The sequence below is a fragment of the Manis pentadactyla genome, chromosome 16, assembly GCF_030020395.1.
Source record: "Manis pentadactyla isolate mManPen7 chromosome 16, mManPen7.hap1, whole genome shotgun sequence".
NCBI lineage: Eukaryota > Metazoa > Chordata > Mammalia > Pholidota > Manidae > Manis > Manis pentadactyla.
Genome location: NC_080034.1, coordinates 21056899 through 21082637, shown reverse-complemented (window position 1 = coordinate 21082637; position 25739 = coordinate 21056899). Strand labels below are relative to the sequence as shown.

The following is a 25739-nucleotide window of genomic DNA, read 5'->3' as shown; positions in this document are numbered from 1 at the left end:
TTGCCTTTTCATGGTGATAGGAATAGTCTGCAGAGCTGGGACGAGTGACGGCTGGAAGGACTTTCTTTCTTGTTGTTTTGTGGCCCTCCTCTCCTGGGAGAACAGCGGCCTCTAGTGGCTTGTGCTGCGCAGCTGCGCGCAGACAGGGTTTCTGCTTCCTGCCCGGCTGCTATGGAGTTAATCTCCGCTGTTGCTGTGGGCGTGGCCTGGCTCAGGCAGCTGCTCCAAAATGGTGGAGTCGCGTTGGAGCAGGAGCTGCTGGGAGGCTACTTATCTCCGTAAGGGGCCTCCCTGCTCCCTGCAGCCCAGGGTTTAGGGTGCCCAGAGATCCCCGGATTCCCTACCTCTGGATTAAGTGTCCCGCCCTGCCCCTTTAAGACTTCCAAAAAGCACCCGCCAAAACAAAACAACGACCACCAAAAAAAAAAAAAAAGAAAAAAGTTTTTAAATTAAAAAAAAATTTTTTTTAATTAAAAAAAAAGGTGGTCGCTCGTTTTTCTTTATTCTCCGGTGCCAGCCTCAGGCCTCTGCTCACCGGTCTTGCTGCCCTGTTTCCCTAGTATTGGGGTCCCTATCCCTTTAAGACGTCCAAAAAGCGCTCGCCAAAACAAAACAGCAAAAAAGCAAAAAAAAAAAAAAAATGGTCGCGCACTTTTCTTATGTCCTCCGGCGCCCGGCCTCCAGTGCCCGCTCACTGTTCTTGCTGCCCTGTTTTCCTAGTATCCAGGGCCCTGCACTCTGGCCCGGATGGCTGGGGCTGGGTGTTCGGCAGTCCTGTGCTCCGTCTCCCTCCCGCTCTGCCTATTCTTCTCCCACCAGGAGCTGGGGGGATGGGCGCTCGGCTTCCGCCGGGCCGGGGCTTGTATCCTACCCCCTTCGCGAGGCGCTGGGTTCTCTCAGGTGCTGATGTGGTCTGGATATTGTCCTGTGTCCTCTGGTCTTTATTCTAGGAAGGGTTGTCTTTGTTATATTTTCATAGATATATGTGGTTTTGGGAGGAGATTTCCGCTGCTCTACTCACACCGCCATCTTCCGCCCCTCCCTCACATATCGAATTGGTAAATATGTTATATGTTTAATGCTATATTTGATGTGAAACACTTCACCAGATGATAATACAATCATAAATTAAAATGCATGAATCACCCCTTCTTTGGAGTTGCCATCTCATTCTTCTTATGACTGACTATCCCCTCCTCATTGTCCGTCAAAGGGTTTCCATGGTGTTTTGTCTGGGATAGACCTGGCTGCAATTTCCACTTGTCCTTCCAAATAACCCTTGTTGACCTGCCTGATAGGAAAAAACGCACGAACGTGAGATACACACTTGTGCATGTACCTCAGACTTGTGCATATTATTTCAGTGAGTTCATGGACTCCTGAATGTCTCAGTTAATAACCACTTAATTCATTTCCTTGCATAATTCTCAGGTTCCTGAAATTCTTATTCCAGAATTTTAGCTAAACAATAATAAACTTAGATGCCCAGGACAGGATGCAAAATCCGTTTTTTTAATATTGGCAAATGAGCCATCCTTACAAATTACACAAAGCATACCTAAATTGTGTACTAAAGAAGCCAACATTTTAATTCATTCTTTCTTTCCTTTGTTAGTCACTTGTTCATTTAACAAGCATTTTTTTGCTGAGCACTTAATATCTTGGAGTAAAAATTTATATAAAATTAATCTCCAACTTTAAGAGTCAAACCACTTCATGGGGAAAACAGATACGTAAACTGACAATCATAGTGATGCACTATGACAGAGGCTACTGTGGGAGCCTCAGGGAAGAAAGGGGTGAAGGGAGGGTGGTAGAGGGGAGCATACCTAAGTTAGCCTAGGAGTTGGGTATGGCTGAAAGTGTTTTCAGGGAAAGCTTTTTGGAGAAAGTGATACTTAAACTGTATCTTGGGCAATTCTTGGAGTTTTCAGAAAATAAGACTGGGTAAAAGGTGTGCCCTCCAGAAGGGATAACATGTGCAAAGACCCAGAGGCAGGAGGAAGCATGGTGCATTGGAGAGCTTTGTCAAGGGTTTGCTGGAGCTGGAGTGACTGTGGAGATGGCTGCAAGAGCTAAAGCAAAGGCCAGTTCACACAGGGCCTGTGGAATTTACTCCTTATCCTCAGTAGGCTATAGTGACTCTAAAAGCTATTTAGCAGGGCAGCAAGACCTGATCAGATTTGCATGTAGCACAGTGACGTGTGGTGGTACTCACACCCACGCAAAGAGGTTGCTTCTGTACCAGTTGCATTTCAAATGTGAAAATAATAATAAAGAACTGAAATCATAAATGACTTGCTTTTCATAAATTAAAATAGGTACTTGGTTATAAAACACTCTGAACCACTTGCTTTCCATGCTATTTTAAATGGAGTTATCACTAGAGCTGTGGGAATAGCACACATAACTCACATCCCAGCTTATCTTTGTTCCAGCTTTTAGAGAGTCACCTGAAATAACCTCTAATACCCATGGAGATTAAAATATCATATTTGTTTATATTTCATACTTATTTCCACTTTATTTTTCCAATGATTACATTTTAAAAAGGTGAGAAAATGTAAATGAAGAAAACATGCAGAGAGCATCAATATTATTAAATGGATATTTTACTTACACATTTATAATATACTTTAATGAATACAAAACCCCTCCCCTGAATAGTTTGTGGTTTTCTATTTGTCTTACTTTCCAGCTAGATTTGCATGAGAACTTAGGTTAACTCAAGGGAGTAGGTAATGCATGTGAGCATCATCTGTTGTGATATATTACAATAAGAAAAAGAAATGTTTAAATCCAAGCAATGCCGGGTTAGTAAAAAGAGCACAAATTTTGTTAACAGACAGATCTGGGTCCAAATCCCAATCCTATTGCTTTCCAGATATGTAACATTGGGCAAGATATTTAGCCTCTCTAAATCTTAACTTCCTTTATGTAAAATAGAGCTAATAATAATTTCCTTGCAAGATTGTTGTGCTGAGTGAAAGAACATGTATTCAGGGCTTGTAAAGCTGTTTACAGAGTGGTGGTTAATAATCCAAAGATCACTGTGAAGGTGATGGATTCTGAAGCTGGGGTTGCTTACCAAGATTAGATGCAGAAAACACACATAGGGAGATGGGCAGTTAGTCCAGGAGGCTCAAACTAAGGCTGTCGGGAAAAGGAGAGAGAATAGTCAAAACTTGATGATTATATTAGGGTAGACTAACTACTGTAGCAAACAACCCCCAAATATCTATGGCATCATACAGTAAAGGTTTCTTTCTCCCCCTGTGTTGGTTTAGGTTTTCTGAGAAGCAAGCATTACGATGAAATTAGACATGCAAAAGATTTACTGCAGGAAACACCTGTGAAAGATAATAAGATGATGCCAAGGGAGGCAAGGAGAGCTCTCAGACCATAGTAGAGCTCTGACACCTGTGAAGGAGAAGGGCAAGGAAGAAAGATTGGGTAGAAAGAGTCCTGGACTGCAGTGTAGTTTCAAGAAAGATTTGTCCAGGCTGGCGGAGAATCTATGAGTCAGTCACCTACTGAAGGAATCCTGTGTCAAGGAATAGGTCTGAATTTGTATACAACATCCCCAAAAACCATGCTCAGTCATTGGCTGAGAGCAGCACATGGGAAATGTAGCCTTGGTCCAAACACAGTGTTCCATCCAAGGGGCAGCAGCTGGGTCCTAATAAGTCTTGTTCCCCTCCAGCAGGAGATCTGAATGGCACACTTTCATGATCCCACAATCCCACGTTACACTGCAATGCAGACCAGTTCTGGGAGTTCTGAGAGTTTCAGAGCTCCACTGACTCATTCAGGGGCCCAGGCACCTTATATCTATGGCTCTGCATACCTCTAGGTTCCTGCAGTTCTTTCCATTCAGTTGGCAGATGGGAAAAGACAATGAAGACAATGTATGAAAGGTTTCCATGGGTCTCACCTGGATTTTGCTCATATTACCTACATTCAGATTACATAGGCCAAAATGCAATCACATGGCCCCACCTAACTGTAGGAAGACTGGAAAATATAGACTAATTGCATACCACAGCAGCCATTTGCATGAGGCAAGTGAGAGAGCAACATCCCAGTTCCTGGCTTAGATTACTGGATAGATGGTGGTGCCATTCACTGACACAGAAAATACAGCAAGGGGATGACGGCTTCCCAGCAAGTGGCACTGTCTAGCAGTCAGGTGAATATCCAGGTCTGGAGCTCAGAGTCAGAAGCAACCAGATGGTCATGGAAGCCATGAGTTCCCAAAGGATAGTCTCAGAGCCTAAATCACCTAAATAAAAGGGCTAAGAACATAACTCGGAAGAACATCAAAATTTAAGAGATTATGTGACTCAACATCTATTTCAATCTTCTTTGAGTGTGCCTTCCCATACTGCAGAGTTGAAAAATGAAAAACGACATTTGTGAAACTCCTTGAAGCTAGGGTGTCCAAGGAGGTGATTTAGGTTCTGCCCATCAGACACACTCAAATAAGACTCCCATTTCAGAGCTGAGTAAGTGGGGGCCCAGGCAGGGCAGGAGGCTCCCAATTTGCTGCTGTGGACTGCAGCACCTCTACATCTCCCATTTCCTAGTTCAGCAAGTATGTCCCAAATGTGGCAGAAGCAGATACCCCCTGAGCAACTCAGTCCCGAGTGTGGCTTTGTTCCTAGCGTCTACTTCTTCAACACTTCTGTAAGCCAGTTAATACCGAGGAATTATCCCTTTCTGCTTAAACTAGCCAGGGTGGTGGTTCTGCACCTAACCGCCGCGGCAGCTACAGTCAGAGAAACCTGAGCTATATGAAAGAGGCTGAGAAGAACAGAGAAAAGAGCGCTGAAACCAGGATAGACAGCCTTCCCTGGGAAGGCAGTGTTTCAATAAGTGGTCAGCAATTAAATGCTGCAGAGAGGCCAAGATAGAAACAAATGTAAAATAAAATCACTCATCCAGGAGGTCGAAGGTGCTCTCAACAGGAGCGATTTCAGTGGAACAGTAGGGGAGGGAGCCGGATTGTGGGAGGTTTGGGAGATTCTTCCGTTTGCTTTGGACTCAGTGTGTGGAAGAAGAGTCAGGCAGTACAGTCAGATATTACTATCTGGTTTGAGAGGTAGAAGGAAGATAATTCCATGCTTATTTCCTGAAACCCAACATGACAGTCCAATCCCTCCAGATGTAGGAATTTGTCTTCTGGCATCATTTATTCAAGGGGGATGTAACCCTAGCTCTGTTAGTTCTATAAAATAGTTCTCCGGACTTTCCAATGTTTAAAAGAGAAAGAAGATCCTTTTAGAAAATGGACATACTAATCTGACCTGCCTTCCGCACAGGCAGAATGGCATGGTGGGTGAAAGCACAAGGTTTGGACTTGGCCAGACCCAGGCCTTCATCTTGGTTTTGTCACGAGCAGACCGCACGGCCTTTGGAAACTTACCTGTACCTACCTTCAGCCTTTGTAAAACAGGATAATATTTTCAACCACCAAGAGTGGTTGTGATGATTAATCAAATGTAAGGCACTTGGCAGGAGGACTGGCAAGTAAAAAGCACTCGTAAATAATGAATAGTTCATTTTATAAGTGGCCAAAAATGCCTTGGGAGAAATAATGACCATTACTGCCTTCTTCCCATGCTTGCGGGCCAAATGAGATAATGCACAGGAAAGCGAAGTATAAGGCCTGTTATCAGAATGAAAACACACCCTGAGAAAGGTCACCGCTTAAGCCAGACACTGACCAAGTTTCTTGACAGCTAGACTGTGCTATGGAGTTGGTGGAGAGAACAGGGCCAGGAGAAAGAGAAGTTGTAGATGAATTTCAACTGTTGCAGTTTTTCCCAAGACTGGTCCTCATTGCAATAATAAACAATCCATTATAAAGGGGCAGCTGATTAATATCTACCTGGCAGTAAAGATGGAAACTCTGCATCTGGTACAGCTGGATGAGTAGAAGGGGTAAAGGGAGCCGATATATTTGCCTGAAATTAAGTAAAGGATTCATGTATCAAGAATCTCATGCTGGCTGCCTTCAGTGCTCAACTTCCTTCCCCTCCCTGCCTTTTCCTGGGCCTCTGCAGAAAGCGCACACCAGCTCTATACAAAGTAAGAATCCAAGAAAACTTACGTGGAGATAAACCACCTGCTTTTGCAAATAGGAAGCCCAGAAATACATGGAGGTGGGCAAATGGGTTCCTCCTGCTCTCCTGCCTAGCCCAGCCCGGCCCTTGGCTCTCCACGACCACAGAATAACTCCATTCTCTCTAGCCCCCTTTCCTGTTTCCTCTCACGGGAATATGTCCACAAAGGTGCCTACTAGTGGCTAATGGGGGACTCCTGGTGCCATGGCCCCACCCTACATTCCACCCCCAACTCTGTTCCTTTATTCTTTATCCTTATTCCTATTAAAGACTAAATGCAGCCAGAGGAGTGAGTTTGTCTCTGTGGATTATTTCATTTTCTCAATTCACCACCGTTCTTCTAATCAGCAATCATCATTTTCCCTGTTACATCATTCCAAGGTAAAGAATTTAAAGCCGGGTTAGAGTTAAAGGTCAGGCTGCCTGCTGCGGCTTGGAGGCATTCCCGGCAGCCCCAGGCAGTACTCACTTAGCTGCTGCCAGGGCCCCTTAGGGGACAGGCAGAACTGGTATGTGAGCAGGGGCAGTGTGATCTGTGGAACATGTGTCAATACTGGCTGAGTCGACCTCAGAGGGACAGCACTGGCGCTGGCCCAGGGGAGGCTTAGTGAATCCCTCCTGACTGCTGTCCTTTGAGACCTCACATCCTATAACTTTCCCAAGCAGACCTGTATTACACATGCTCAACCTAATAATCTTGCCCAAGCCCAGGTGTTCTGAAGGAGGCAGTGTAAGCATGCAATTAAAAAGAAAATGATAAGGTGCTATTTGCCCAGTAAAGACATTCGGTAGAGCAGATAACATATACACCTTGTACTACCTTCCTCCATCTTCGCATAGCACCCTACAAAGTCCTTACAAGTCACCAAATTAGGATTCAATTGTGGCTGTCCCTTCTGCAGGTTGCAGTCAAAGATAATCTAATTTTATTCAAAATTCAATCTAGGGCATTTATACATTTATTTTAGCATCTATTCTATGCCTGGCATTGTGGGTGCAGGGCATGTATTAAAACATTGGGATTGCCTTGAAGGTATAGTCAATAGAGTTAGAAAAATAAGCACCTTTACTAGTTCACAGTGAAGACTGAAGGCAGTAGATAAAAGTCCTTTTGATTTTTCTGCCCTCCACCCTAGACTCCTGAAGATCATAGCCCATACTTTCCTCCCACTCTCTTGCTTTGGAAAAGGAAACCTGAAACCTTGATTTAAGACTTATTCCTCTACAGGATTTGAACCTGACAGGAGACTATGCTTCATTCATTAAGATTTCTTTCATTGTCAACCTCTGCACCTGCCCTAGAAACATGTTCAAATCTATCCCATGTTTACATTTCTTTCTCTATCTTCCTTTCCTGTAGAGATACAGTTTTTCTTCTTCCATTCATACAGTCAATCATTTACTCATTAATAAAGGCTTAGTGATGGACACTGTGGGCAAAGCCTCTCTTAGGCTGGCGACATAAAAACAAATAAGGTCTTGCCTTTGAGGAGCTCACTGTGTGGTTGGGGAGGCACAAACAGGTACATATTGGTGCCACTGTTTTCCTTCTTTTTATTGTTAAATTTCCTAGAAAAGTAACCACCTTTTCATTACTAAGTCTCTGTGACCTCACAGATCTTCTGAAATAGACGTCATAAAAGTCATCTGGGACTTCCTATTTCTGAATGTCTGATCCTCATCTTTGCACTCACTCCTGTCAGCCCTCTTGCCAGACTTGACATCTTGCTGAGTTCTTGTCAAAATGTAGTTCCCTAAAGACAGCTCCTGTTCTGGCTACACCACTTACTATGTGGCCTGGATGAGTCACATGCCCTCTCTGAGATTCAATTTACACTGAGACTGTCAACAGGGAGTTTTAAGTCTATGGATCAGGGTTATTGTGAGGATTAAATGAGATACTGATTAAAAGTTTCTGTCACGTGGTTGATGCTAAACAAATATTAGTCTCCTTTCCTTTGATGACACTAAACATTTTTCTTAGTTCTTCGCCTGTCTCTCTTATTTAGAATTTCTCTGCTGGATCTTTATTTTCGCTATACCCTGAATTATAGGTATATGATGGAAATTTGCTTTTGGAGGTCTCCTCACCAATATTACAGATTTCTGTAATATTTCTGTCTGAAGAGTCTACCCTTTCCCCACCTCCAGCTCCATCCTACATCTTTCAGCAGGTGGAGCATAAGGGGACAAAGCATGTGACCCATGCCTGGCCAATCAGAGTCTTGCATTCTCCAGGACAAACAGTGATTGGTTTAAGAATCACTGAGACTCCAGGAGAGTTGTGCTGAGGCTTCTGGGAGTAAGGCACTTTTTCCCAGTGAGCTTCAATGTCTGAAGATAAAAGACATAATACAGCCATCCTGCTACAATACGGCAAACACAACTCGTGAATGGATCTAAGCCAGAGAAAGCAATGCTACAGAATGGGAAAAGAAAAACAGTACTGGTGGCATCATTTGTGATCTGCAGCAGATCACACCTGAAGGCACCATCACTTCAGGACTTCTTTGCTTACATGAGCCATTAAGTCCCCTTCTTGCTTAAGCATTAATCCTTTTGGGGATTGAGTTTTCTGATACTTATAAGTAAATAAATTTTAACTGAGAGAAAAATATGTTACCACCCACTCTTCATTCATTCAACAATTGCTTATCAAACATCTTGTGTGTATAAGGACTATGCTAGGGACTAGAGATGCAGGCCCCTTTCTGTCTTCAATAAGCCTGCAGGCTTGTAAGAGATGAGTAATAGGTAATGGCAATATAGTGCTGATAGAACTACAGAAAGGGGTTGTACATCATGCTTTGGAAGAGCAAAGAGTGGGCACCAAAACTGTCTCCGGGAATGACAGAAGGCTTTCCAGAGGGTATAATCTACATGGAAAGTCAAAGGATACATAGCCAGGTGATGAGGGGAGGAGGGATAAAGAGTTTTTTATTTAGTAGGAAAATGATAAGCATGGCACAGAGAAAAGAGCACAGGGCCTTTTGGAGACCTATAAAGAGAATAGAGTTCTAGGGAGAGGATCTATCAAGAGATTAGAGAGGCAAGCAAGAGCTAAGCCATGAAGGACTTTGCTAGCTTAAGGAATTTGACTGGAAATATAAGCCTTTTCAAGATATGGCAGCAACCTAAATGTCCATCAATAGATGAATGGATTAAGAAGATGTAGTACATATACACAGTGGAATATTAAAGAAATCCTAACCATTTGCGGCAACATGGATGGATCTAGAGGGAATTATGCTCGGTGAAGTAAGCCAGGTGGAGAAAGACAAATACCATATGATTTCACTTATTCATGGAATATAAAACCAAAGTGAAACAGAAGGAACAAAACAACATTAGATTCATAAACACTGAGAAGTGACCAGTGTTATCAAGGGAGAGGGGCTGGAGAAGGTGAGAGGGAGATGAGGGGTATAAAGAGGATCAATAATTTGCAATCACAATATAAGTTGGTCATGGGGATGGTAGTACAACATGGAGAATATAGTCAATGATTCTGTAACATCTTTGTACATTGATAGGTAATTACCACACTAGAGGGGGTGAGAATTTAATAATATAGGTAACTGTTGAACCACTGTGTTGTACATTTGAAACCAATATAAGACTGTGTATCAATGATACTTTAATAAAAATAATAAATAAATATAAGGCTTTTAGCAGGGGAGTGTGTGGACGTGGTCACCTACTACTGTACCCACATACATATACCATCCACTTCCACAGCTGGAAATCTCACCTACTTTTAGGTTGACGATCTCCAATTCTATGTCTCAGACCTCTCTCCTGAGCTTCAGATACACGAGTCCATGTGGCCATCCTATGGGAACTTCAAATGAATCTCTTTATCTTCTGCCTTCTCTGTCATTCTGCTTGAGTCCTCAGATTCAGTAATAGCATTGTCCTCTTTCCAGTTACTGGCTGTAAACCCTTGAGTCACCTTTCTTTCTTCCATTTCCTGTACCATACTCAATGGTTGCCAAATTTCAGCAATTCTATTTTCAGAAAATCTCTTTCGTTTTCATGTGAAAATGAAGGAGCTATATTTTTAATTCTCCAGAAAGCTTTCCCATCCCCCTTCATCTGATAACTGAACCAGCATATGACCCAGGCCTGGCTACTCATGCTGTCTGTGGCAGACGGACGCTAGGGTGACCCTTCATTATCTCCACTGCCTAGTGTTCATGCTTCTGTATGATCCCCTCTCTTTGGGTGTGGGTGAGACCTATGACTTACTTTTACCCAACAGACTATGGCAAAGGGGAGGGGATGTCACTCCCGTGTTTACATTACACTATATAAGAACTTTCTTACTAGAAGACTTCCTCTTAGAGATTCTTCCTGCCTGTTTGAAGAAGTAAGTGGCCATGCTGAGGAAGCCTGTGTGACCAGGAACTGTGGGCAGCCTCTAGGAGCTGAAGGCAGCCTCCAGCCAACAGCCAGTAAGAAGCCAGGGACCTCAAGAGCAAGAAAATTAGGTCCAACAACAACTTCAAAGAACTTAGAAGTAGATCCTGTCCCAGTTTAGCCTCTAGATGAAAACTTTGTGCTGATTTCTTGATGACAATCTTGCAGAGAACCCAGGTATGCTGTGCTCAAACTCTTGACCTATAAAACTGTGAGATAAGAAATGTATCTTGTTTTAAGCCACTAAGTTGTTGGCAAACTTTTATGAAGCCACAGAAAACTAATACAGTGTCCCATTCTTACTGCCTGGCAGATAAATTAGCTGCTCACCTACTGGCCATTGTTCTTCCTGTCGGAACACTAATTCTGTTTTAGACATTGGGCACCCATGTGCTTCATGGATACTTCTCCAACCCTAGGGGTCTTGGATGATTGGATTATAACAATTTAAAAAGTAGTCTTCAATTGCTTGGCCCTACTAACCTTGTCCTCAAGCCACATTAAAGGTCTTGTTTTCCTCACACATGGCTCATAAGCTCCTAGTTTTCTACTCCTGGTTAGGCCATCCTTTGGGTCAAAAATGCTCTTCCTGAAATATCTTTATCTAGTGAAGCCCTTGTTACTAATGTAAGTTAGGCCTGTGTTTGGCTACAAATCACAGGAAGCTTGACTACAGTATATTTAAAAAAGGTTGAGGAGGGGACTTTCTCTGCCATAACATGCATTGCCTAGCACAATAGCAAAAAAAAAATACCCCTAAACCAAAAATTATTAATAATGTAGAAAAGTTGGTAAACACTTAAAAAATAATGTTAATAGTAAACATTTTAGACTTTGTGGAGGAAAACCAAAGATATTACATAGGCACTTAGATAACAAGAGAGAAAACTCCTGCCCTGCCCTGTTTGCTTGGTGCAGGTCATCTGGGTTGTGGGCATGCTTGCATCCAGCTGCATCCTGCTGCAGACATTCTTGGGAGAAAGAGCTTACCAGTCCAGAGGGCTGCTCCCATCCTGCTCCTGAAGGGGAAGGGGCCTGGCCAGGCGGGTAATGAGAATGGTACCTCCATGGTCATTATCACTCCACTCCAACGGCTGGTGAGCCCAATGTATCAACTTGGGCAACTGGCCAGAGGCAAAGGGACTCACATGGTCACCAAGCCCGACTGAAAGTCCCCCCATCAGGTGCCGACAGTGGTGTGCCCAAGATGGTGGTGGTGACCAGCTGGACCCTAAGCACCGGCAATGCACAGCTGGCCACCGGCTTGGGACCAAGCACTGGGAGAAGAGGGGGGAAGTAGGGGCAGAAGAAGATGCCATGACTTGGTCTCCTTGGCTTACGGTGCCAACCTGCTCAGGCAGTGCCCCTGAGGCAGACAAACACACATTTGGCCTGGGGGCTGTGGCTTACCAATCTTTGACAAGAGTAAGGTGATTGCTAATTCTTGTTTGGGTGGTTTGAAGACATCAGATTGACATCTTGTGATTCTTTTCGTCTTTCCCTCATGGTCTCAAGATGACTGCTTCAGCTCCAACCATAATATATGCATTCAAATCAGAAGGGAGAAAAAGTAAATGGGGTGATGATAGTCTTCTTTACTAACAGAAGTGTCTCCAGGGCCAAGCCCAGCAAATTTTCTTTAAGTTACAGACGCTAGAACTCCATGGTTTCGTTCTCGGAGAGTGTCTCCAAATGGTGGTCAGTACCCCAGTGGCAGCCCTGGGGTTACATGGTCCTCACTAAGCAGACAGGTGTCCCTTTACTAATAATTCCTGCCAGTCCCGTAGAAAACACCCAATGGTCCACTTGGGTTCCAGATTCATGCCTGTTGCCCATGGGTTAGGAAACTGACTGGCCAGCCTGGGTGCATTCCTGACCCAGGCCAGGGGAACTGGGGCAATGTGATCGTCAGCACTGCCATGTGTGGGAGGGTGAGTTCCCAAAGGAAAAGACACTGGCAAAAACAGACATCCACTACAGAAGACAGTGAGTACATGGCTGCTCACTCGAATTGAAGTATCACTGTGAAGTAGTTATATTTAAGATATGGATTTGTTTTTCAGATATCTACATTATTAAATGCTCACCCCAATAAGCAGAGTTAATGGATGTTTAAATGCTGCTATCCTGGCAGTATATAAGACAATTGATAGTATTGGCCTTTAAGAAATTTACAGCCTATGGTAGACAGTGATTATTTGGCTAAAGATACTTATTTTGGTAACAAATAAAAAAGTATTTAACAAAATATATAGCATCAACAAAGCCATGAGATTCTGAATAACAGACCTCTAAATAAGCAACGGTGTACTTTTGCATAAACAAACTAAACTGGAGATGGAAATGACGCATCTGTGGCTGCACTGAAAGTACTAACCGAAGTGGGGTAGAAATACCGGAGTGTGACCTGGGGAGGGTTGATTAAACCTCCTGAGTCTGTCCAGGTTGGTTTTTAGAGTATTAGTTCTCATCTCTTAGATGAGAGCTGCTCCGTCCTGGCAGACATGCAGAATGCCTACACACTGTGACTGCTTCCCCTTGGCATGCTCAAAGCATCTGGCTGGACATGAGGCGTTTGACTGCGCCTGGCAGCACACATGCTACCTGCAGCCAGGCTGGGATGCAGCCAGTTAAAGAGCTGTTTCACAACCAGTGATTCAGGACATTCTTGATGACTCAAGACATTCTAGGTTTCCTCACTTTCCTTTGCCAAGTTTAGACTCAGACAGAGGATGCAGAAAGTGGAAGTGGAAGTCATAATGAAAAGTTGCTGGGTGTGTTAGAATGTGGTGGACTTATCAGGTAGTGAAGGTCAGAGGGCTTGGCAGTAGCAAAGCAAAGAGCAGAAAATCCTCCTCGTGTGTCCTGGCCAGTTCAATGTGGTCTTTATTTGATAATGACTGAATTAAACTACTATCCCACAGCATGCAGCAATTCCTGCTTGCCAGCCACAGTCAAAATCTCCCAACAAATCAGCGAGGAGAGATGCAAAGTGGCTGTTCAGCCCCTAAAATACAATTATACTCTCCTAATCAGTGACAATTACAAGGGACCCACCATCCGGACATTGAGGGATGTACTCAAAGATTCTGAGAAAGCCTTGAAGTCAAGAATGGGAATGCAAGGAACTTTGCTAAAGATTAAACACCAGCCTTCTGAATGACGTCCTGAGACATGCTACCACATGGATGAACCTTGAAAACATTATGCTAAGTGAAAGAAGTCATACACAAAAGCCACATATTGGATGATTCCATTTATGTGAAATATCCAGGACAGGCGAATTTATAGGAACAGAAAGATAATTATGGTTGCCACGGGCTGGAAAGAACAGAGAATGTGGAATGACTGCCAATGGGTAGGCGTTTCTTTGAGGATCCTGAAAATATTCTGGAATTAGATAGTAGTGATGGTTGTACAACATTGTGAAAATATTAAAAACCACGTAACTGTATACTTTAGAATGCTGAAATTTATGGTTTGTGAATTACGTCTCAATGAAAACACAAACCATAACAAAAACAAGAAAACACCAGCCCTCTGGTTAGAAATAATTTTTTAGTCCTTAGTCCTCTTTGCTTCACTCTGCGTTACTTGTCCCATTACACCTATGCTGTGAATGTCTGTCGCTTCACCGACAAGTCCCTGATCTATGAGACCAGGCTGGAAGTCTCCCCTAGGCTCCAGCTGCAGCTGAACATATTCCCTGGTGACCCCATGGGCACTTCAAAGCCAACACGATGGAAATAAAATGGCAGTTTTGGACCCCAAACTCCTTTTCCTCCTGGTTTTTCTCCCTTAGTTGATAGCTCCCCTGATCATCCAGTCATTTAAGCCATGCACATATGGGTCATTCTTTACATCATCCATTCGTTTATCTACTCGGTTCATCTTTTTTTTAAGGCCTGTTAGCTATCAGGCTATGTGCTGAAAACACAGCTCAGACCAAGGAGCACATGGTCTCTCGGCCCTTGGGAAGGACACTGGGAAGACTATTTCATCAAGAACTCTAACCCAGCTAGATGAGAAGTATGCCGTGACAAACACAGGGATCCGTATCTGTGTGCAAGAACAGATCACAGGGACCCAACCTCACCTCCAATTAGTCACCAAATGCCATTGCTTTTGCCTTCTCAGTACCCCTTAGAGCTGGTGTTTGCTCTTTACCCACAGTCCCCTCGCCTTCCTTCAGGCCCTCATCAGGTCTCCCTACATGACTATAGCTGCTTCCTGACCAGCCTCCTTATCCCGGTTTTTCATGCCTCCAGTCTTGTTAGTCTCAATCCAACTGCATTGCTATTAAAAAGACATGTTTGAAAACAAAACATCTCCTCGTGCCATTTCCTTGTCTATAATTTTTTTTATCTCCTGTAGTGATCCAGCTCACCTGGGCCTATACCATACTCCCATCAGAACAAGGGCCCACACAGTAGAGATGGATGACACGAAGAGAGTTTGCCCCTAGAATCATTGTGTAGTTCAAGATCCTTCCTAGGACCTGGGAGGTCCTTCCTGATATGACGCTTGCTTATTTCTCCACGCTCAGTCCTTACCGTGGCTCCTCCCATGGGGTAGGAGAGGTTTTCTTTCTCCAGCTTCCCCCAGTCCCGCTTGGTGTACACATCACCAAGCTGAGAATGGTCCCCAAGGCAGAGAAGTTGACAGATGTAATATAATAATTCACAGATGCTGTGTTAGCAAATGGCTGATCTAGGCCACATCTGAAGGTCTTTCAGGTATTTGACCCTGAGGCCAGTTCATGGACTCTGTTCCCCATCCACTTAATATGAAGCCCCTCACGCAGTCCAGCAGCAGAAATGGATGCAACTGAGTGACTTGACAGCCTCCCCAAGACCAATACAAGAAGACGTGGCATGTCGGACAGAACAGGTGGAGGGAATGAAAGAAATGGGGCAGGAGAGAGGAGACAGAGAGCGCAAAGGGGTGAGAGGACTCTCCTGTCCTTACTTACTCAGGTGCAGATCACATAGCCACTGCAAATGTTGATACTAAGTTTTGGTGCTAGCTAGAGGAACTAGTTTGGTAAAAGGAGATGCCCCCCAATATGACTTCCCTAAGGATGTTACAGGAGTTGGAACATGACACTGGAACCCAAAGTGAAGGACTGGCCTTACTTTCTATATATTCCATGTGTGTGACTGAGTTACCAACAGCCAAACTCTTTGGTTATGGACTATACCATCTCTGCTTTCCATGCTGAGTCCTGTAAGCAGGAGCTAGAGCCACATGGGCCCTGCACACTAGCCCTTGTCATTCCTTGCAAGTGTCAGGCTGTTGTGCACCTCTGAGCTTTTGCACCTGCTGTTCCCTCAGACTGGAATGCTTTCCTTCCCTCTTATCTGCTTATTAGAACTCATCCTTCTTGATTCACTTTGAGCTCCTGCTGACCCTCCCAACACTAAAAATCCAGGTGACCAAGGAACTAGGAGCCCTTCCTCAGTTTTTCCATCACACACCCAATGTACCTCTCTTACAGCCCTCATAACACTGTATCCTAATTATTTGTATACATATGTCTTCTCCGCCAGATGGGAGGATGAGGATTGTATCCAGTTTCTTTATCCTCAGATCTTGGCAAAATGCCCTTAGCACCTAGGTGGTTTTCAATAAATATTTTCTGCATAGATGAAAGAATAAATACTCTATTACTGCATATCGGATAATAGCCACATGTCTCTTTGTCCCCAGACTAAATCTTATTTAATGTCCTCACAGCATCCTATAAGATGCCTCCCTTCTGACCTAAACAATTTGCTGACCCCCTTGTCAAAAATGTAGAGGGATCAGAGCTAATTGGATTTGCCTAAAGGAAGAGAGACAAGGGAGAGAGACTTAAAGCAGCCAGGCCTCATCCTGTTGCAAAGTATATTGGACTCAGTTTCAAAAAAACTGAATCAGCTGGCACAGTTCTCTTTCAGCCCTGATTTAATAGAGGGAACAGAGATGTTGAATGTACCATTACAGAGGAGCATGGGAGGACGGGAGACTGCTTAGATCTGAAGGAGCCAGTATTGCCCATTAGTGACTGTTAAGAGGAAGAGCCCTCACCTAGTACATGTAGTGTCCCCTCCAGGAACCTTGGGTTCCTGGAATCTGAGCACTCCGATTCTGACCTCCCCACACCCGATCCTGTGGTGCTACCAGGGATGGAGTGACTGTAATACAATTAATGGTTGCCTTGAGCAAGTTACCCCTTTTAACATCTATTTTAGAAAGAGAATAAAGATTCTTGTCTGTTGTAATTGTTGTATTCCAGTAAATAGGGAATGACATAATGATGGAAGAGAAGTCAGCTCAAGATGCTATGTTTCATTACCAGCAACGAAATTGAAGCGGTAATCAAAAAACTACCAAAGAACAAAACCCCTGGGCCAGATGGATTTACCTCGGAATTTTATCAGACATACAGGGAAGACATAATACCCATTCTCCTTAAAGTTTTCCAAAAAATAGAGGAGGAGGGGATACTCCCAAACTCATTCTATGAAGCTAACATCACCCTAATACCAAAACCAGGCAAAGACCCCACCAAAAAAGAAAACTACAGACCAATATCCCTGATGAACGTAGATGCAAAAATACTCAACAAAATATTAGCAAACCAAATTCAAAAATACATCAAAAGGATCATACACCATGACCAAGTGGGATTCATCCCAGGGATGCAAGGATGGTACAACACTCGAAAGTCCATCAACATCATCCACCACATCAACAAAAAGAAAGACAAAAACCACATGATCATCTCCATAGATGCTGAAAAAGCATTTGACAAAGTTCAACATCCACTCATGATAAAAACTCTCAGCAAAATGGGAATAGAGGGCAAGTACCTCAACATAATAAAGGCCATATATGACAAACCCACAGCCAACATTATATTGAACAGCGAGAAGCTGAAAGCATTTCCTCTGAGATCGGGAACTCGACAGGGATGCCCACTCTCTCCACTGTTATTTAACATAGTACTGGAGGTCCTAGCCACGGCAATCAGACAAAACAAAGAAATACAAGGAATCCAGATTGGTAAAGAAGAAGTTAAACTGTCACTATTTGCATATGACATGATACTGTACATAAAAAACCCTAAAGACTCCACCCCAAAACTACTAGAACTGATATCGGAATACAGCAAAGTTGCAGGATACAAAATCAACACACAGAAATCTGTGGCTTTCCTATATACTAACAATGAACCAACAGAAAGAGAAATCAGGAAAACAACTCCATTCACAATTGCATCAAAAAAAATAAAATACCTAGGAATAAACCTAACCAAAGAAGTGAAAGACTTATACTCTGAAAACTACAAGTCACTCTTAAGAGAAATTAAAGGGGACACTAACAGATGGAAACTCATCCCATGCTCGTGGCTAGGAAGAATTAATATCGTCAAAATGGCCATCCTGCCCAAAGCAATATACAGATTTGATGCAATCCCTATGAAACTACCAGCAACATGCTCCAATGAACTGGAACAAATAATTCAAAAATTCATATGGAAACACCAAAGACCCCGAATAGCCAAAGCAATCCTGAGAAAGAAGAATAAAGTAGGGGGGATCTCACTCCCCAACTTCAAGCTCTACTATAAAGCCATAGTAATCAAGACAATTTGGTACTGGCACAAGAGCAGAGCCACAGACCAATGGAACAGACAAGAGAATCCAGTCATTAACCCAGACATATATGGTGAATTAATATTTGATAAAGGAGCCATGGACATACAATGGCGAAATGACAGTCTCTTCAACAGGTGGTGCTGGCAAAACTGGACAGCTACATGTAGGAGAATGAAACTGGACCATTGTCTAACCCCATATACAAAAGTAAACTCAAAATGGATCAAAGACCTGAATGTAAGCCATGAAACCATTAAACTCTTGGAAGAAAACATAGGCAAAAACCTCTTAGACATAAACATGAGTGACCTCTTCTTGAACATATCTCCCCGGGCAAGGAAAACAACAGCAAAAATGAGTAAGTGGGACTATATTAAGCTGAAAAGCTTCTGTACAGCAAAAGACACCATCAATAGAACAAAAAGGATCCCTACAGTATGGGAGAATATATTTGAAAATGACACATCCGATAAAGGCTTGACATCCAGAATATATAAAGAGCTCACACGCCTCAACAAACAAAAAACAAATAACCCAATTAAAAAATGGGCAGAGGAACTGAACAGACAGTTCTCCAAAAAAGAAATACAGATGGCCAACAGACACATGAAAAGATGCTCCACATCGCTAATTATCAGAGAAATGCAAATTAAAACTACAATGAGGTATCACCTCACACCAGTAAGGATGGCTGCCATCCAAAAGACAAACAACAACAAATGTTGGCGAGGCTGTGGAGAAAGGGGAACCCTCCTACACTGCTGGTGGGAATGTAAGTTAGTTCAACCATTGTGGAAAGCAGTATGTAGGTACATCAAAATGCTCAAAACAGACTTACCATTTGACCCAGGAATTCCACTCCTAGGAATTTACCCTAAGAACGCAGCAATCAAGTTTGAGAAAGACAGATGCACCCCTATGTTTATTGCAGCACTATTTACAATAGCCAAGAATTGGAAGCAACCTAAATGTCCATCAATAGATGAATGGATAGAGAAGATGTGGTACATATACACAATGGAATACTACTCAGCCATAAGAAAAGGGCAAATCCAATCATTTGCAGCAACATAGATGGAGCTGGAGGGTATTATGCTCAGTGAAACAAGCCAAGCGGAGAAAGAGAAATACCAAATGATTTCACTTATCTGTGGAATATAAGAACAAAGGAAAAACTGAAGGAACAAAACAGCAGCAGAATCACAGAACTCAAGAATGGACTAACAGGTACCAAAGGGAAAGGGACTGGGGAGGATGGGTGGGTAGGGAGGGATAAGGGGGGGAGAAGAAGGGGGGTATTAAGATTAGCATGCATGGGGGGGTAGGAGAAAAGGGAGGGCTGTACAACACAGAGAAGGCAAGTAGTGATTCTACAACATTTTGCTATGCTGATGGACAGTGACTGTAAAGGGGTTTATAGGGGAAACCTGGTATAGGGGAGAGCCTAGTAAACATAATATTCGTCATGTAAGTGTAGATTAGTGATACCAAAAACAAAGCCAAAAAAAAAAAAAAAGGGCAGTTCCTGTGTGGTAACCTCCAATGAGTTCTACACAAGGGTATAAAGGGCATATAAAAGTGTAGGCAAAGGGTCTGTTTGTGTTTATACAGAGGATCAAAGCCTAATTGGGCTACCCCGAAAATGAACTAAGATACGATATGAAAAAGAACTTCCAACATCAGCACTCTCTGGAAGACTCATGCCAGAAGATGATCATCAAAAAACCCCAACAAAGATCCACGCACTGCTACAGCTGTAGATGCACTCATCCCACCAGTTCCTGGACTTGCCATGGGAATGAGGAAGGAGATATCTAAGCTGGCCTGTGCATACAGTAAAACAACAAATTTGACTGGATCTATACTGTTGGAACTCAACCAAGAATTTGGAGAAGTGCAAATTGTAGCGCTCCAAAGTCTTACAACTACAGACTATTTACTGTTAAAAGAACATATGGCATGTGAACAGTCCCCAGGAATGGGTTGTTTTAATTTGTCTGATTTCTCTCAGACTGTTCAAGTTCAGTTGGACAATATCCACCATATCATAGATAAGTTTTCACAAATGCCTAAGGTGCCTTAATGGTTTTCTTGGTTTCACTGGAGATGGCTGGTAATTACAGATATGCTTTGGTTATGTAACTATACTCCTATTATGTTAATGTGTGTGCGCAATTTAAGTAGTAGCTTAAAACCTATACATGCTGAAGTTACTCTACAAGAAGATATGTCAAAGAAATAATCAATCTTCCCATGTTTTCTTCCGCCTGCTACTTCTATAGCTTTTCTTCTTCCTTCCTAATTACAACCCTTAAATAGAATTCGTGCCTCATATCAAATTTACCGAGTATCATAATTCTTCCAAGTGGCAAAGATACCTCAAGACAAATGCTGGGCATAGAAGCCACAGGGCATAAATATGCAAAGAAGTAAAAAGCTAACCTTTTCAAACAATAAGGCTTCCCTCTCACTTACCAACTTCACATTTCCCTGTATGGCCCCGGAAGATGACTGGTTAGCCAGAGACGGGTAAGATTCCTCAAGGGAGGAACAACCTAAGACAGGCACAGTCGCAGGGGGGCCATCAGGTGAGAAATTGGGGATCAACAGAGGTGAGGCTTAGAACCTCACCCTCCCTGTTCTGAGAGAAATCTTCTGCATACGTGGATGTTTATTGCCCTTGTCTAGCTTGGATTAACACATAGTCTACAGGCACACACCTGATCATCTACATTTGCTCTCTTACAACACTAAACTATGTTTTCTACCTTTATCTTGTAGCTACCTACCACTTCAGCATTTTATTAAAAATAATAATAATAAAGGGAGAAATGTGGTATCCACATATAAATCAAGTATAAAAACCAAATGAGTATTCATATTTGAACTGACTGTTTATAGTTCATAATGCATGAGCAAAACCGAAAGTTTCTGTGATGACTGCCCTTGTACTGTTCACTATGTAACTTATTCATTATGTAAGAATTTGTTCTACATGTAAGAACTTATTTGTTATGCTTCAGAAGATTGGAGACTGATGAAAATTAGGCTTGGGGTGGATTAATGATTGTGCATTGAGCATTGACTCCCCTATACAGAATTTTATTGTTGTTAACAACCATTTGATCAATAAATATGAGAGATGCCCTCACAAAAAAAAAAAAGAAAAAAAAAGGACAGACTTCCAATGGTAAAATAAATAAGTAACCGGGATGTAATGTATAGCATAAGGAATATAGTCAAGATATTGTAACAGCTTGGTAGGGTGATAGCTGGAACCTAGAATTATGTATATAAATGTTTTACCACTGTGTTGTACACTTGAAACTAATGTAATGTAATACTGTGCATCAACTACCCTTCAATAAAAAATAATTATTTAAAAAATAATAATAATAAATAAATAAATAGAGTAAAAGCCACTGGAAAAACTGAGGAATTTTTAAGTCCATAATGATACAAATAAATGCATAATAAACGGAAAAAAAAAAAAAGATGCTATGTTTCATTAGACCAAACTTATAATTTTAAACGTGACCCAACATTCGGTCCCTGGGCTCATTCAGAAAGTTGTTAGGACCAGTTCATATATAAGAACTGGAGAAGACGCCAGTTTATCTGCTCAGTCCTGAGGTCTGGGCTAGGGTATAGGTCAGATTTCATCTATTCTGAGAGGTCTTCCAGATGGCCACATGGACAGGCCAGTTCTGGCCCCCTAGGTTACCCTTGTGCAGGGAAAACTGACTCAGGAAACAAGATAAACAAGAGTGGAATTAAACTGGTCAATTGTGCATTGATTTTTTTTTCTTTAAAAAATCATTAAAACCCTGAAACCAAGCCAGAATCAAGCATGAATAATGCGATTGTTAATCATCTTATCCAAGATGGCCATTTTCATCTTTCCATCCTAAAGGAACTGAAGGCCAAGATAAGTTTCCTTCAGGCAGAGATCAACTAAAAAGCTAGGGAGAGAACACTCTGCCACTGCAGGGGATTCTGACCCCCAGCTGTTCCTCACAGGGTGGTCTGTGCCTTCGCTCATTCACCTAACTTAGGCGATAGACGATAGAGTGAAATGAGCCATATGAGGCTGTGTATTTCTCCTAACAACACATCAGCAGAGGGTGCAGCAAAGTCCAGAGATTCAAGCCTTGGTTTTCCATCCTAGGTGAATTCACAGGGCTCTCCTTCTCTAGTCGTACAGCCAAGAAATTTCCCTCCAAAATCTTCCTTTAGGACAGTCTAGATTGAACTGGAGTTGGACAGACTGAAACATGTTTGCTTCTTAAAATGTGTGACATCAGTCTTGGAAGTTCGATTCTGATTCTCCCATGCTCAGGGACTGTCCACCTTCCTCCCGGCCCCAGGATGCAATGCCTAAGAACCAGGAGCAAAGTGAATGGAAGAAACCAAATTGTTGGACCTTTGAAGAGGGGGTATCCAGGGCCATTTACTAAGGTTTTCTATTCTGCTGAAGAATAAGGAAAGGTCTCATATTTTAATATCCACACCTTTATTTGCCATTAAGTTAGTGAGGTCCAATTATATACTATATTTCCTAAATTCATGTCTTGTTTAGAAACAAGTGTTAAAATGAACACTTATATACATCAAATGTCAGAATTTAGGGATTCACATTATTTTATTAGGGTTCCTGGTTGGTTATTTATCATTCACCCTTATGGTTTGCCATCTAAAACTCTTCAACCAGGAACTAGTTGCTTCAGAAAGGAGATCAAATGTAAGGCTGAACAACTTCCAACGTGCCCAGATTTATTTACTGAGGTCCTAGGAGCAATTTCTACATTTTGTCTCTCTTGTCTATATATGTGTTATTTGGTTGGCTCCCCCAATTGATAATTAATTGTTATTATTAAGAAAATGGGAAAAAAATTAAAAGGAATGAACCACCCAGATGAAATCAAATTAATGAACCCCTACCATTTCATCACTTAATGAGATAACATAGACAAATGACACAAGAAAACCATTGTTCTTACTTTCATTTCAAATCTGATTCGGCCACAGCTCATTAGAATTCTGTGTGTGAAGTTAGTATCGTGGTTGCTTTTCCAGTTGGCCAGTTGGCAGGGGTCTAAATAGAAAAGCTAAGTGTGGATGTCTGTCTGATGATGGAATGTTAAGGAATGGATAGATTTGAATTTAGGGTTAAAAATATAGATACATATAGATACCCAAGTTTCTCTAAATTCCTTCCATGCTTTCCACTGGGATTAACACATCTTTCCTTCAAGTAGTAGAAAGTACTGGAACAAGTATCCTATACACATTAAGACATTGCCTTTTTACCCACATTTATCAAGCCTTCTCTATATGACAGGCACAATGTTGAATGCTTAACATATGTTTTTTCATTTATCCTAGCAATAGATACATGAAGTGGATATGATTATTATTTCCACTTTACAGATATGGATCCTGAAGCGCAGAAAGGTTAAGTAACCTGACCAAAGGCTCTTAAATGGTGCTACTGGGGTTCACACTCAGGATGGTCTGAACTCCCCAGCACAGATTTTTAAACACCTTCCTTCCAATATGCTCTTCCCTTTCTCTGCCAAGGAAGTGAAGAAATTAATGGGCCTCGGATTTTCTATGAGATATAAAAGGAAAACAATAACAACTAGGCCTTTTAAACAACTCTGTTTCTTGCATGAGTTTTCACAAGTAGGTCTTTGTAGCAGATCTTTAAGGATAGACCAGTATAAATCAGTATCCCAAGAAGTTCCAGACAATGGTGTCACTATGTCATACTTCCTTACTCTATGTTATAGTAAGGCTAACAGTTCCTATCCCTTTCGTACTTCACATAAAATGCATGAAGTTTAGGGATATGATGTCATCACACGCACTTGGACCTTCCTGGAAAAGTAGGGCTATGTAAACACACAGTGGAAGTGATAGAAAAACAGCGTCAGTGTGGTATGTATACAATATAAAATGGACCAAATTACTTTGTTCGATTTGGGACAAAAATAGCTCCTTAATCTTGCATATCTGTTGTTTATTCGTGTTGCATATTGCCTCTGTCTGTGGCTGTCAAGGGCAATCTCAAAGGGAAATGTGTCTGATAGAATGTTGATTGGATTAGCAGTTTAGCATTCTCCTTTTAGAGGAAATAGCACAATATCCAAGATCTTGCCTGTTTCCAGCTTTTGGAAAAGCCACAAGTCAAAATTTTGTTGCCAGATGACAGTGTTACATGATGGGAGTGTAGCTGTGAATTTCCATATACTAAAGGCCATCATGACCGTCCTTTATTAAAGATCCAATAGCCTTCTATTATGATTCAAAAGTAGGAAGGTCATTTCAGGACTCTTTTTTTCCAGAGTTACCAAAACATCATTTATACTATCCACACTGAAGTGGGCCATCAACCCAGAGGAAAAAGTGGAAGCTAGCATGAGAGTGAAGTAATTTAAAAAGGCAGGAAGGATGTGAATGTATTTAACACCACTGAACTGTACATTTAAAAACTGGTTGAGGCGGCAAATTTTATATTATGCATGTCCTATCACAAGTAAAATACTTTTTTTTAAAGTTAAGATGGTAAAATCTGTGTTACATGTATTTTGCCACATTAAAAAAAAACACACACACACAAAGGATGAGAGACCACCACTCTTATCTCATGGCTCTGGACAAAGCCTCTTGTGAATGGAATCCCCTCTGGCCCCGATAAAAACGCCTGACACCATCACACTTTATGATGCCCTGTCACACCTGTCCCCGAGATTAAGGTTTGGAGGAAAGGAACATTCACCATTTTCTTACTGTGACATTGAGAAAGCATTAAAGGACCTTTTGGTCATCTTTACTCCAGGAAGAGGAACTCTCAGGCAGAAAAAAAGCAGGAACAATTAACATGCATTTCACAGATTCACCAGCTCTCACCAACAGCCCACTTCAGTTGGACTGACCCTTTCGCTGTGCCTTCACAGTTGCTGACCTATAATTTTGTTTCTAGAGTGGCAGAGAGAAGAAAAGGGACTTTTTACCTCCTCTCAATCAGCTCTGTTGTACATTTATGATCTCTGGCTGTTCGTATTGAGGACTCAAAGTTTTCTAAGTACAGGAGAATTTCCTGACATCTTTAGCGGGGAACAGGGCTGGAGAGCGTAAAGCTGCCAAAGGCCTTACAGTGACATTTCTGACAGTACCTATGTGTGCTTGGCCCGTGACTCTGTGAGAAGAGCAAAGGCTCTAATGTCCAAGCCCGTGACTCCTCCCTAGTCTTGACTCTGCTTTAAACCTGCCATTTAATGACTGTCTGTCATTCTGACTGTCTTCACTTATGGAATTCAAATAACCCCTGACAGATAACCTCCTACCTTTGCTTGGTGACGTTTTGCTGAAGATAAATAAAGTAATGGATTTTTAAATCTTTTGAAAAGTGAAAACGTAGTACAAATGTGAGGTATTGTTAAATATGTCACTGAAGCAAGGTGGTGTAATGGAAAAGTGCCAGGTACCAACAGACCAGAATGAGGCCTGTTGAGTTGCCTCAGAAAAAGTAAAGAAATGAATTAAATGA

General features: G+C 42.1%; 1 long non-coding RNA gene across 3 annotated transcripts in view; it reads right to left on the bottom strand.

The window, feature by feature from the left end:
• Nucleotides 1-1076: 1076 nt before the first annotated feature.
• The window catches only part of LOC130681190 (uncharacterized), a 67279-nt gene continuing 42616 nt past the window's right edge, over nt 1077-25739 (bottom strand). The window contains exons 6-7 of one of the 3 annotated variants that reach the window (XR_008994254.1): nt 3089-3153; nt 1077-1291 (exon numbers count right to left, since the gene is read on the bottom strand). This is a non-coding gene — a long non-coding RNA (uncharacterized LOC130681190). The remainder of the gene's footprint in view (nt 1292-3088; nt 3154-25739) is intronic. The other 2 variants (XR_008994256.1, XR_008994255.1) reach the window with 2 other exon arrangements.